Source organism: Stomoxys calcitrans, chromosome 5 (assembly GCF_963082655.1).
Source record: "Stomoxys calcitrans chromosome 5, idStoCalc2.1, whole genome shotgun sequence".
Taxonomy (NCBI): domain Eukaryota; kingdom Metazoa; phylum Arthropoda; class Insecta; order Diptera; family Muscidae; genus Stomoxys; species Stomoxys calcitrans.
In genome coordinates this window covers 116,799,128-116,814,386 of record NC_081556.1, presented here as the reverse complement: position 1 = coordinate 116,814,386, position 15,259 = coordinate 116,799,128, and the positions used below count along the sequence as shown (strand labels likewise).

General features: G+C 37.8%; 1 protein-coding gene across 1 annotated transcript in view; it reads left to right on the top strand.

Annotated features, from left to right (window-relative positions):
• The window catches only part of LOC106093039 (odorant receptor 7a), a 206,372-nt gene extending 193,598 nt beyond the window's left edge, over positions 1 to 12,774 (top strand). Inside the window, exon 5 of the mRNA XM_059370349.1 lies at positions 12,740 to 12,774. The gene's annotated coding sequence lies outside the window, so the exon portion shown is untranslated. The remainder of the gene's footprint in view (positions 1 to 12,739) is intronic.
• The last annotated feature ends 2,485 nt before the right edge of the window (positions 12,775 to 15,259 follow it).

Genomic DNA, 15,259 nt, shown 5'->3' with positions numbered 1-15,259 from the left:
TTCTTATCTACGTACCCATTAAGCCAAAAATAAGCTTCGTCCCTGAACAAAAATTTTTCGAAAAAAAAGTAGATATTCGGCCAACTTTTCAAGAGCTCATTCATCAAAAATTCTGCGTTGCAGTAGGTCGTTGGTCTTTAATTCTTGCACCAGCTGTAGTTTGAAAGGCTTTACACACAAATACTTCCACGAAATTTTCCACGTTGTTGAGAAACACAGGCCCTATTGCTGCGAACGGCGATGAATCGAAAAATGATAGTCATCATCAACGCAGACCGATATAGCTGCGATATGTCCTTCAGTTCGCGGTTAGTTAATGTCCAACAAAGTAAATTTGGTGCGAAATTTACCCACTAATAGTCCGAATAGCCGCTTTAGTGGCAGTCGACTAAACTGACTATAAAATGGAAGAAGCGCGCGATGAACTTTCCTAACTGAGCATTCATTTTGATAATAAAATTCAATAATTTGCAAGCGTTATTCGTTTGTAAGGCGATTCATGGTTCAATTATAGACCAAACTGAAGATGTTTGACAGTGAAACAAAACACCAAGCGTGCTACAGCTGTTTAAACCAGTGTTGCCAAAACGATTACTGCTAAAAAATCAACCGTTATATCCAAATCTGAATCGATATCGCCCAATCACCAAAATTTCAGCCAAATAGGACAAAAGTAGTACCTTAAAGGGTTCAAGAAGTCAAATCGGAAGATCGGTTTATATGGGAGCTATATCAGGTTATAGACCGATTTAGACTGTACTTGTCAGAGTTGTTGGCTGTCATAACACAACACCACATGCAAAATCGGTTGATCGGTTTATATTGGAGCTATATCAGTTTATATACCGATTTGGAGCGTACTTGGCACAATTGTTGGAATACTAGCCATATTGGACGAAAATTGTGGCTTCCAGGGGCTCAAGAAGTCATATCGGCAGATCGATTTCTATGGGAGCTATGTATGTAGTGTTCTGGTACGACTTCCAACAAGTGAGCGAAGTACGGTCCAAATCGGTCTATAACCTGATATAATTCCCATTAAAACCGATCTTCCGATTTGACTTCTTGAATCCTTTAACCGTTATTTTTGTCCTATTTGGCTGAAATTTTGGCGATTAGGCGATATCGATTCAGATTTGGATATAACGGGAGCCCCGGGGAGCCATAATTTTTGTACGATTTGGCTAAAATTTTGGATGTAGTGCTCTGTTATAACTTCCAACAACTGTGCCAAGGACGCTCCGCAAATCGGTCTGTAACCTGATATAGCTCCCATATAAACCGTTCTCCCGATTTAACGTCTTGAGTCCTTACAAGCCGCAACTTTCATCCGATTTGGTTGAAATTTTGCAAATGTTGCGAAATGGTCTATAACCTGATATAGCTCCCATATAAATCGATCGCCGATTTGAATTCTTGCGCCCTTACAAGCCGCAATTTGTATCCAAAGTGGCTGAAATTTTGCAAATAATGTTCTCCTACGCCTTCAAGCAACTGTGGCTAGGACGGACCAAACCGGTCTATAACCTGATACAGTTTCCAACTAAACCGATATCCCGATTTGACTTTTTGGTCCCTTACAAGCCGCAATTTTTGTACGAGTTGGCTGAAATTTTGCTTGCTGTGTTCTGGTACGAATTCCAACAACTGTGCTAAATTTGCGACTTTGCGACTTTCAACGACTGTGTCAAGTACGGTTCAAATCGGTCTATTACCTGATGTAGCTCTCATATAAACCGATTTCCCGATTTGACTTCTCGAGCAAATGGACCATATCGGTGCAGATTTGAATAAAGCCTCCATATCAACGGATAGCCAGTTTTGACTTCTTGAACCGCTAGAAGCCTCAGTTGTTATCCGATTTGGCTGAACCTTGGCTCAAGGGCTTCTGTTCCGAATTTCAATATCAGTGTCGAGTGTGATGCGAATCGGTCAATACACTGATATACCCCCCATACTGAAACTTGGCACAATGACTTCTGTTTTGACTTTCAATATTAGTGTCGAGTATTATCCGCATTGGTCTATAAACTGATAAAGCCCCCATACAAACCGATGCACGGAATTGGCTTCTTGAGCCTCTGGAGGCCACAGTTTTCATCCGATTTGGCTGAAACTTTGCACAAGAACTATTTGTCTGACTACAACATCAATGTATGATGCGATTGCGAATCGGTCAATAAACTGATATACCGCCCATATATACTTATTCCCGGGATTGACTTCTTGAGCCCCTAAACTTTCATCTAAATTGGCTGAAATTTGGATAATGATAATGAAATTTGGATAATGATAATCTAATATGACATCCAACATCCTTGCCAACAACAACGGTCCGAACTGGTATAGAACTGGCAGAAACCGTCCACACCTGGTTAGTGAGTTAAAACTTGCACAGTTTGGAAGTCAACAATAAGAAAAAAGTGTATTTTTGCTTTCTATTTTTGGTAAAAAAGTATTTTCTTGGATAAGTCTTTATTGAAAAAACTTCTTTAAAAACCTAAATTTTTATACCCACCACCTTAGGACAGGAGTATATTAATTTTGTTATTCCGTTTGAACACATCGAAATATCAATTTCGGATCCTACAAAGTATATATGGTTCCCAAAAAGTAATTGCGGATTTTTAAAAGAAAGTAAATGTATTTTTAATAAAACTTAGAATGAACTTTAATCAAATATACTTTTTTTACACTTTTGTTTTAAAGCAAGCTAAAAGTAACAGCTGATAACTGACAGAAGAAAGAATGCAATTACAGAGTCACAAGCTGTGAAGAAATTTGTCAACGCCGACTATATGAAAAGTCCGCAATTACTTTTTGGGCAACCCAATATAGTAAGGGTCGTCGTAAAATTCTAGGACGATTTTACGATATCCGTGTGTCCGTCTATCCGTCCGTCTGTTGTAATCACTCTAGAGCCTTCAAAAATTGAGATATTGAGCTGAAATTTGGCACAGATACGTCTTTTTGACACACTCTAGTTAAGTTCTTGAACGGCTCAAATTGGACCATATTTGGATATAGCTGCTATATAGACCGATTTTCCGATAAAGAGTCTAATGCCCATAAAGACTTTATTTTTCATCCGATTTGCTGAAATTTGAAACAGTGAGTAGTTTAAGGCTTCCCGACAACTGACCCAAATATGGTTCAGATCAGACTATATTCAGATATAGCTACCATATAGACCGATCTACCGATGAAGGGTCTGAAAACCATAAAAGCTTTATTTATTACCCGATTTGGCTGAAATTTTAAACAGTGGGTTATTTTAAGCCTCCGGACATCTGACCTAAATATGGATAACATCGATTCATATTTAGATATAGCTCCCATATAGACCGATCTCCGGATACAGGGTCTGAGGCCCATAAAAGCTTTATTTATTACCCGATTTGGCTGAAATTTTAAAAAGTCGGTTATTTTAAGCCTCCCGTCATCTGACGTAAATATGGTTAAGATCGGACTATATTTGGATATAGCTGTCACATAGACCGATCTCCCGATAAAGGGTCTGAAGGCCATAAAATCTTTATTTATTACCCTATTTTGACTAGAACATTGGGTTATATTAAGCCTCCCGATATCTGATCTAAATATGGTTCACATCGGACTATATTTAGATATAGCTGCCAAAATGACCGACCTCCCGATAAAGAGTCTAAAGTCCGTAATATTGGGTTGCCCAAAAAGTAATTGCGGATTTTTTAAAAGAAAGTAAATGCATTTTTAATAAAACTTAGAATGAACTTTAATCAAATATACTTTTTTTACACTTTTGTTTTAAAGCAAGCTAAAAGTAACAGCTGATAACTGACAGAAGAAAGAATGCAATTACAGAGTCACAAGCTGTGAAAAAATTTGTCAACGCCGACTATATGAAAAATCCGCAATTACTTTTTGGGCAACCCAATAGCTTTATTTTTTATCCGATTTCGCTGAAATTTGAAATAGTGCTCAGTTTTAAGCCTTCTAACATCCGACCCAAATATGGTACATATCGGACTATATTTAGGTATAGCTGTCATATAGACCGATCTCCTGATAAATGTCTGAAGCCCATAAAAGTTTTATTTTTTAACCGATTTCTCTAAAATTTTAAAAAGTTAGTTATTATACCCCTCACCATAGGATGGGAGCATACTAAATTCGTCATTCTGTTTGTAACTACTCGAAATATTCGTCTGAGACCCCATAAAGTATATTCTTGATCGTCATGACATTTTATGTCAATCTAGCCATGTCCGTCCGTCCGTCCGTTCGTCTGTCTGTCGAAAGCACGCTTAATTTCGAAGGAGTAAAGCGAGCCGCTTGAAATTTTGCACAAATACTTCTTATTAGTGTAGGTCGTTTGGGATTGTAAATGGGCCATGTTTTGATATAGCTGCCATATAAACCGATCTTGGGTCTTGACTTCTTGAGCCTCTAGAGTGCGCAATTCTGGTCCGATTTGACGGAAATTTTGAACGCTGTGTTCTAATATCACTTCCAATAACTGCGCTAAGTACGATTTAAATCGGTCCATGTTTTGATATAGCAGCCATGTAAACCGATCTTGGGTCTTGACTTCTTGAGCCTCTAGAGTGCGCAATTCTAATCCGATTGGAATGAAATTTTGCACGACGTGTTTTGTTATGATTTCCAACAACTGTGCAAAGTATGATTCAAATCGGTCCATAACCTGATATAGCTGTCATGTAAACCGATCTTGAGTCTTGACTTCTTCAGCCTCTAGAGTGCGCAATTCTTATCCGATTGGAATGAAATTTTGCACGACGTGTTTTGTTTTGATGTCCAATAACTGTGCCAAGTATGGTTCAAATCGGTCCATAACCTGATATAGCTGCCATATAAACCGATCTTGGGTCTTGACTTCTTGAGCCTCTAGAGGGCGCAATTCTTATCTGATTGGAATAAAATTTTGCACGACGTGTTTTGCTATAACTTCAAACAACTGTGCTAAATTAGGTTCAAATCGGTCCATAACCTGATACAGCTGCCATATAAACCAATCTTGGGTATGACTTCTTGAGCCTCTAGAGGGCGCAATTCCAATCCAATTTGGCTGAAATTTTGCATCACGTATTTTATTATGACTTTCAAGAACTGTACCAAATAAAGTTCAAATCGGTTCATAACCTGATATAGCTGCCATCTAAACCGATTTAGCATCCTGACTTCTTGAGCCTCTAGAGGTCGCACTTATTATCCGATTTGCCTGAAATTTTGTACGACGGATACTCTTATGACCATCAACATACGTGTTTATTATGGTCTGAGTCGGTCTATAGCCTGATACAGATCTCATATAAATCGTTCTCTCTATTTTACTTCTTAAGCCCCCAAAGGGCGCAATTCTTATTTGAATTGGCTGCCATTTTACACAGGTCTCCAACTTATATTTAATTGTGGTCCAAACCGGACCATATCTTGATATCGCTCTAATAGCAGAACAAATTTTTTCTTATATCCTTTTTTGCCTAAGAAGAGATGCGGGAAAAGAACTCGACAAATGCGATCCATGGTGGAGGGTATATAAGATTCGGCCCGGCCGAACTTAGCACGCTTTTACTTGTTTTTAGCCTCCTGATACCCGACTTAAATATGGTTCAGATCGGATTATATTTAGATGTAACTACCATATAGACTAATCTGCCGATAAGGGGTCTGAAGCCAATAAAAGATTTATTTATTACCCGATTTCGCTGAAATATGAAACTGTGAATTTTTCTGAGCCTCACGATATCCGATCTTAATATGGTTCAGATCGGTTTATAATTGGATATATCTGCCAAAAAGACCCATATTTTGTTCTAAAAAATTGAATAATGACATATATATTAGAAGATTCAGTGTCCGTGCCGGATTGTGACGAAATGGGGTTTACATATATTTTTTTTTACTTGTTTCTTTTTTGTTTGTAAAGAAGAATAAGATATGTCAACTTATGCTGGTGCTATATGTATTTCAATATAGACGATGTTTTTAGATAAAGATTTATAAAAATAAAAATAAATAAAAATAAAATCTGCCCGAAGTTTTTTACAGAAATCCCCAAAAAGAGGATATATTGAGGATTTTTGAAAAAAAAAATGATTTCAAAATCGGCATTTTTTTGTAAATTTGCTGGAGGCTACAAATATTGTTAGGTGGAAAAATTTTTTTGTATTGGTTTAAGCGACATGTGGAGCAAAAGAAAAAAAAAAGCATGTGCCCAATACGGTGATCTGGGCTTTGAAAATTTCGAACTCGAGTGGTTTTTCCAATATTTTTTAATAAAAAATTGCCTATTTTGAAGTATTGGGTTGCCCAAAAAGTAATTGCGGATTTTTCATATGGTCGGCGTTGACAAATTTTTTCACAGCTTGCGGCTCTGTAATTGCATTCTTTCTTCTGTCAGTTATCAGCTGTTACTTTTAGCTTGCTTTAGAAAAAAAAGTGTAAAAAAAGTATATTTGATAAAAGTTCATTCTAAGTTTTATTAATAATGCATTTACTTTCTTTTAAAAAACCGCAATTACTTTTTGGGCAACCCAATACATACAACACCCTGTTCTCACGAGAACAGCTGAAAACAGCCGGCCAATTTGACGGTATCAAAATGTCAGTTCTGTGTTTACATTCTCAGCAAACAGCATATTTTTTTGTTTTGTTTGAGTTTCTCTTTCTCCCATTTAACTGGCACACGTTCGCCAACGAGGGCAAGTTGCTTTGGTTGTGTTGAGAACAATGTCAATTTTGAAATGACATCTTGGCGACGACATGGCGGTTGCCATATGATTTGTGGTTAGTAATCAAATGAGACCACCTTTAATTGTTTCGCCATGGGAGCAGAAATAAGCGGCATCATTTAAGCAGAACGTACATGGCTGGCCGTAGAAATTGGTAAAAATTTATTTTTTTTTTAAATATTTATCATTTATAGTTGCTTAATTTTTCAATTTGTTTGTGTAAAATTTTACTGTATTTAATTTTAAACAATAACCTGTTGAAATCCTAAAACTAGTTTGGGATCAAATAAAAATGAGCGCAAAAAATGTTCATCAAAATATTGAAGCTGGTCCGCCAAAACTATCACAGATATTCGCAAAGACAAGCACATTTTGTTGGGCTTTGAAAGATAAGAATCGACCTGATAATAGTGTGTTGGTAAATTTTAGCTCTGACTTTAACCACATATCGCCCCCGATGGGCCAATTCCTGCAATCAGTAGCGACGAAAATTTTCAAAAAAAAGTTTGAGGTATATTAACCAATTTCATAGTAACAGAGATATTTTCGCAATTTTTGTTTTTTGAAAAAATGTCGCCCCCCCCCCAAAAAAAAAAAAAAATAAAATATTGACTACGTCCCTGTTCGTCCGATATTGGCTAATTTGCAATAATGTTGTCATTTGTCAACCGTATTTATTACGGTTTGAATATATTTGCTCGAAATTCGATACGGATTGTTTAATAACCTATCTGAAAACATCCGGCGAGGTCCATCAAAATTGGTTCAGAATTGGATATAGCTCCCACTTTGTACCTATGGTGTAGATGTAGGGCATTATAAAGTCGGTACCGCTCGACTTTTGCCTTTCCTTACTATTTTCACTTCCAAACTGTATAACTTTTAAATTAATAATCGGAGGTGGTCATTTATTGCGGCAAGGTTATCGTAAATTTTGTTCCATATCCAAATCGTGCATGAAAATGAAAATTGAACCACAAACGCATTCGTAAATTGCAAAACACGAGACCAATCTTGGCCAAAATTTCAACACATAAAAATGAAAACTTATTCCTTCTGTCAGTTATCAGCTGTTACTTTTAGCTTGCTTTAGAAAAAAAGTGTAAAAAAGTATATTTGATTAAAGTTCATTCTAAGTTTTATTAAAAATGCATTTACTTTCTTTTAAAAAATCCGCAATTACTTTTTGGGCAACCCAATATATTCCTGGAAACAGGGGAGATATTGTAGACCTCATGCAAAAATTTTTGTAGGGATTTTGAGCTCCATCGAGCATAAAAAGGAATTTTGAAAATCGAACCACAAATGAAGATTTGGAAGCCTGAACAATTTTTCGAGGTGAGCAAATTTAGGGGCCTACCAAAAAGCACCCGGAGACATAGAGTCTTGAAATTGCATACAATTTCGCTAACAATTCCGTTCTAACTATTCCAAAGTTCTCACACAGCATATTTTTTACTATTTTTTTTTTCGGTTTTCTCCCACTGTGCGACGTATAGAACCCTCACTGCAGACAGCCACCCTGAGTCCTTTGGCTTTAATAACTGAATGGTTTTTCTTTGACTATGCGTAGGTATACCAACATACATACACACAATGAGATATTCTCAAACCCTTGAGCTAACATGCTTGAATTCCTCTACGTATTGTATTCATGAATATAAAATTTTAAAATCAAGGCTTTTGCTGCGTCTAGGGCATACTAGAGTGTCAATGAAAATAGTCATAACAAGTCAAAATTATTTCACTTCTTGTCATTTGTGCATTCGTTAAGAGTGAAGAATATAGCCATGTATATCGAGGGTTCTCGTATTGTTACATGGGGGTCTCTCTGTTCTAAATTTCAGAGAAACAATGCGTAAGTTCTAATATTGACGGTAACTGCTACGAGTGTCAAGGGATCTTTTCCAAAGTTCGTAAATTCTGCATAAGATATTCGTCTTTTAAGTTTAATGCCTTCAATTGGAGGTCACAGTAGCGCAGAGGTTAGCAAGTCCGCCTATGACGCTGAACGCCTGGGTTCGAATCCTGGCGAGAGCATCAGAAAAAAATTTTCAACGGTGGTTTTCCCCTCCTAATGCTGGCAACATTTGTGAGGTACTATGCCATGGAAAACTTCTCTCCAAAGAGGTGTCGCATTGCGGCACGCCGTTCGGACTCGGCTATAAAAAGGAGGCCCCTTTTTATTGAGCTTAAAACTTAAATCAGACTGCACACATTGATAAGTGAGAAGTTTGCTCCTGTTCCTTAGTGGAATGTTAATGGGCAAAATTTGCAAAAACAAGTAAAAAGACGTTAAGTTCGGCCGGGCCGAACTTTGGATATCCACCACCTCGGGTATATGTGTAAACCACCTTTCATCAAAATTCGGTGAAAATTCCATATCTTATGTCACATAGCAGTTATATCGAAATATGAAATACTGATAAGTACAAGTCATTGTTTAATTGTGTATAACAAAATATTGGTCTTTTTAGTAGTTATATCTAAAAATAAACCGATCTGAACTATATACGACACGGATGTGGAAAAGCATAACATAAGTCAGTGTGTCAAATTTCAGTGCAATCGGATTGAAAATGCGCCTTTTATGGGGCCAAGAATTTAAATCGAGAGATCGGTCTATATGGCAGCTATATGTAAATCTTGATCGATCTAGACCAAATTGCAGAAATATGTGGAGGGGCTCAACTTAACTCTTTGTCCCAAATTTCGGTAACATCGGACAATAAATGCGTTTTTTATGGCCCCAAAACCTAAAACCGAGAGATCGGTCTATATGGCAGCTATATCCAAATCTGGACCGATCTAAGCCAAATTGAGGGAGAATGTTAAAGGGCCTAACACAACTGACTGCCCCAAATTTCAGCAAAATCGGATAATAAATGTGGCTTTTATGGGCCTAAGACCCTAAATTGGAGGATCGGTCTATATGGCAGCCATATCCAAATCTGAACCGATCTGGGCGAAATTGACGAGGGATGTTAAAGGGCTAAACACAACTAACTGTCCCAAATTTCAGCAAAATCGGATAATAAATGTGGCTTTTATGGGCCTAAGACCCTAATTTGGCGGATCGGTCTATATGACAGTTACATCCAAATTTGGACCGATCTGGTTCAAAGTGAAGAAGGATGTCGAAGGGCCTAACGCAACTCACTGTCCCAAATTTCAGCAAAATCGGATAATAAGTGTGGCTTTTATGGGCCTAAGACCCTATATCGGCGGATCGGTCTATATGGGGGCTATATCAAGATATAGTGCGATATAGCCCATCTTCGAACTAAACCAGCTTATGAACAAAAAAAGAATCTGTGCAAAGTTTCATCTCAATATCTCTATTTTTGAAGACTGTAGCGTAATTTCAACAGACAGACGGACATGTCTAGATCGTCTTAGATTTTTACGCTGATCAAGAATATATATACTTTATAGGGTCGGAAATGGATATTTCGATGTGTTGCAAACGGAATGACAAAATGAATATACCCCCATCCGTCGGTGGTGGGTATAAAAATTTGCAATTTACCTTCAATTGGACTATGGGGCTATATGGCAGTGGGCCCATGCAACTTACGGCGAAAATGGGTAGTAAGGGCGCATTTATAGGCTAAATGTCTTAAATCGGGAGATTGCTTTGTCCAGACTTGGCATGGTTTTTCATTGAAATAGGGGCTAAAATATGACTTTCGTGATCGATATCAAGGCTGCTATATCAAGATGTAGGCCATCTTTGGAATAGAGGCGGTTACGTGATTTCAACAGACAGACGGGTGGACATGACTCGATCGTCTGTTAAATTTTATGATGATCTAGGGTATATATTTTGGGATTAGGTAAGATTAGGTTGAAAAGAGGGTGCAGATATGAATCCGCCCCATGTCGCTATGGACATACACCTAAGCCAATAATCGGCTTGTAGTGCGCTCTCAAAACTAAGAAGTAACCTCGAAAAAGAAAATTTTAAGCTATAAATTCCGTGCTACCTTCAAAATATTGAATGGTTTTCCATACCACTCCCCTAAGTTGCTTCATGTCTGGTTCATGTCTGTTAACCGCGGAAGCCGGACAATGACATAGGAAATGCTTCAACATCTCATCACCTTCCCCGCATGCCCTACGCAAGCTATCACTTGCCGCTCCGATTTTGGATAAGTGAGCTCGTAATACTATGTTTCCCGTTATGACACCAAAAGCTATTCTGACCTCCTTCTTACTTTCTTTCAGTGATCGCCTTGTCCTCTCACATATCCAGATCACCCCATAGGATTTTCGCTGTCCTACCGAAAAGAGGGTGCAGTTGTTAATCCGCCCCATGCCACTGTGGATGTACACCTAAGCCAGTAGTCGGCTTGTTGTGCGCTTTAAAAACTATAAAGTAACCTCTAAAAAGAAAATTGAAAATTAAGAATTCCTTGCTACTTATAAAATTCTTAATTGTTTTCAATACCACTACCCTAAGTTGGTTCATGTCTGGTATTGTGTCTCCAACTAATTGCCGGTATCTGTTAGACACCAAAGCCGGGCAATGCTCCAACGTCTCATTATCTTCCCCGCATGCCCTACACATGCTATCGCTTGCCGCACCGATTTTACATAAGTGAGCTCGTAGTCCTATGTGTCCCGTTTCGATACCAATGGCTATACTGATCTCCTTCTTACTTTCTTTTAGTAAAAGCTTCGTCTTCTCACGATCTGGATCCCCCCATAGGATTTTCGCCGCATTCGTAGCCCACTCTCTTAGCTCGGTCTGCGTCGACCCGAAAGGCTTCGGGATAACCAAGTTTATCGCTCGCGGATTTTTTAAAAGAAAGTAAATGTATTTTTAATAAAACTTAGAATGAACTTTAATCAAAGATACTTTTTTTACACTTTTTTTTCTAAAGCAAGCTAAAAGTAACAGCTGATAACTGACAGAAGAAAGAATCCAATTACAGAGTCACAAGCTGTGAAAAAATTTGTCAACGCCGACTATATGAAAAATCCGCAATTATATTTTGGGCAACCCAATATATAAATGTACTTTAAGGTGTCTTAGATGAATATTTCGAGGAGCTACAAACACCATTCCATGGTGGAGGGTATAAATATAAAGTTTTGACAATATATCCAATCAAATGTTTTTCTCCTCTCTCTTTTTCTCCCCATATCACGTGGCGTATTGGTATTGACTGCAGGTTTGTTCTATATGCCACATTTCTGGATTTAGCAGCATTTCATTTCTTATGGCCTTAGCTACCATATAAATCGATCTACCGATTGGGTTTCGTAGACCAGTAGAGATCGCAATTCTTATCCCATTTGGCATGTAGAGCGTGGTGCGTGGCGTCTTGTTATGACTTCCAACAACTGTGCCAGGTATGGTTCAAATCAGTGCATAACTTGACGTATCACCCACATTAACCTAACTCGCTATGAGATTTTTTGAGCCTCTAGAGGGAGCAATTGTTATCCCATATACTGGAAGTTTTGAAGTTGCAATTTTTTGTATAACTTCTAACAGCCATGACAAGTACGGTCCATATCGGTCCATAATTTGATGTATTGGACCGATATGGACCGTGCTTGTCATGGCTGTTAGAAGTTATACAAAAAATTGCAACTTCAAAATTTCCAGTATTTTTATATAATCCAAAAATTCATTCCAAGTACTTGTAACATGCTATCCATGGTGGAGGTTAAATTTGGCCCGGCCGAACTCGCTTTTACTTGTTAAATATTGAAAAGGAATTTCCTCTTTCCTTTTTTCTTCAATTCAAAGAATTTTTCCACGAAACTTTAGTTTTGTCTCGTGGACACTCTCATAAAGCTACATATGTAGTGTAGCAGCATGGCAATTCTTTGAGTCGTTATAACTACACTTTTCAATTGTGTGCGCATATATATATTTTTCTTTGCATGTATGTGTATTTGTACAGCTGTAGTGTTGTGGGTACATGGCTGGTTGGTATTCATACAAACGATTATTTTTATTACCATTGTTGGTTTTTGTTATTCCTTTGCAGGTGCAGGCAAAGAGTAAAAGAAAATCTCTGATAATTGGTTGCAACGGAAATTGTTATGATTACAATAATAATTCGTTTAATTTGCTTCACCGCCATTTTTAATCCAGCTCTCACACATACTCAAGTGCATGTCGATGATGATGATGATGATGATGTGGCGAAGCATAACACCTTGGCAGCCTACAATGCTGCATTGCAATGCAATAACTGCTATGTAAGTTGGGTTTTTTCTTTAGTGAACTTTTCTTTTCTTTTCGTTTTTTGTTGGAGAGTGAGTAGTGTTTATGGGTAAAATTGTAGTTGGAGTGCAAAATAAGAAATTATTTAAAGAGAATTGTAGAAGTATCGAATCAATAACTGAAGCTGATATGTTATTTGATTCTTCTGTTGGGTTTTTTTTTATACCCACCACGGAATGATGAGGGTATATTCATTCTTTGTACCCACCACCGAAAGATTGGGGGTATATTCATTTTGTCATCTCGTTTGCAACACATATATAACAAGCAAAAGCGTGCTAAGTTCGGCCGGGCCAAATCTCTCTCTCCTCTCCCTTACACTACTTTTCAGAAACGCCAGATCTCGATGATGGGTAGTGCGATTTAAGCGAAATTTTGTGTGCTCTCTTAAAGTAACCTAAAAATAAAAATTTGATATCCAAATTTCGGATGGGTTACCTAGGTGGGCAGCCCCACACCCAAAAATCTACTAAATATATATATATAGACCAATCATGAAAACATGGGACTGAAATTAAAGGTATTTAAGAGTAGCAAACGTATCTGATTATGGGATTCAGAAGTGAGGTATTTGCGAGTAGAATACGAATTTGGTATCCAAAGTAAATGCATTGTTAATAAAACTTAGAATGAACTTTAATCAAATATCCTTTTTTTACACTTTTTTTCTAAAGCAAGCTAAAAGTAACAGCTGATAACTGACAGAAGAAAGAATCCAATTGCAGAGTCACAAGCTGTGAAAAAATGTGTCAACGCCAACTATATGAAAAATCCGCAATTACTTTTTGGACAATTTTCAAGGCGGTCATGTTTGCCGACTATGGAAATATGGGGCTCAAATGAAACGTATTTGGGAGTAGACCACGAATCTGGTATCAACATTTGGGACCAACTGTCTAGGGGACGTTCCCCCCTCCCCCCATACTACGCCCAAATAGGACGCATTAGCTCACCATGACAAATTTGGGTCTTAAAGAGAGTGGATCCCGATATTGATAGTTTTTAGGGCCCATATCCAAAACCGGACAAATTTGCTGACTTTTGCAATAAGGGGTTTAAATGAAAGCTATTTGAGATTAGAAAATGAATTTGTTATCCCATTTTGAGGCCAATGGCAATATGGGGTTTAAATAAATGATATTTGAGAGTAGAGCACGATGCTGATATATTTTGTATTGTATTTGCGGTACTGTAAGAATTTTGGGGTTAAATATTTGAGGACACCTCATCCCATAAAGTACCCTTAAGCGAATGGCAATATGGGGTTTAAATAAATGATATTTGAAAGTAGAGCACAATGCTGATATGTTTTCAGGGCTAAGTGTTTGGGGGACCATTCCACTACCCAAAACACCCCTAAATCGGGCATATTTACCAATCACAACAATGTAGGGCTCAAATGAAAGGTATTGGGTGTTTACCCCTTCCTCAAAACACCACACAAACAACAATTATTTGCTTACCATCGCAATATGGGGCTCAAATAAAGGTAATTGGGAGTATAATACGAACCTGATATCCAAATGTGGGACCATTTATTTGGGGTACCGCCCCTTTCCAGAATACCCGCCAAAGAGTACAAATTTTGGGGCCAAATGTTTGAGGACGCCTCACCCCATAAACTCCCATTAAACCAATGGCAATAAGGGATTTAAATAAATGGTGTTTGAGAGAAGAGCACGATGCTGATATTTTTTCAGGGCCGAGAGTGTAAGGGACACCCCCAAAAACACCCCTAAATCGGAGATCATAACAATATCGAACGGAAATAAAGACATAATAATCGAGTATATTTAACACCCAGACGTTAATGACCCTTAACCCTCCGAGCGAATTCATAGACCAGTAATGATCATGTGAGATACAGATAAAGGCATTTAAATTGGTATGCCTTTGCGATATACATATACTATTTTCGTACCATGGTATTTCACTAAAAGCTTTTTAATTGTCGAAAATAAATATTCAAAGGATAATTTTGTTTCATATAAAGTAAGAAAAAGTCGTAGCGGAGCGGGCCCTGTCCAGCTAGTAAAGTATATACGATCTAGCCATGTCCGACCGTCCATCCATCTATCTGTTGAAATCACGCTACAGTCTTTAAAAATAGAGATATTGAGATGAAACTTTGCACAGATTCTTTTTTTGTTCATAAGCTGGTTCAGTTCGAAGATGGGCTATATCGCACTATATCTTGATATAGCCCCCATATAGACCGATCCGCCGATATAGGGTCTTAGGCCCATAAAAGCCACACTTATTATCCGATTTTGCTGAAATT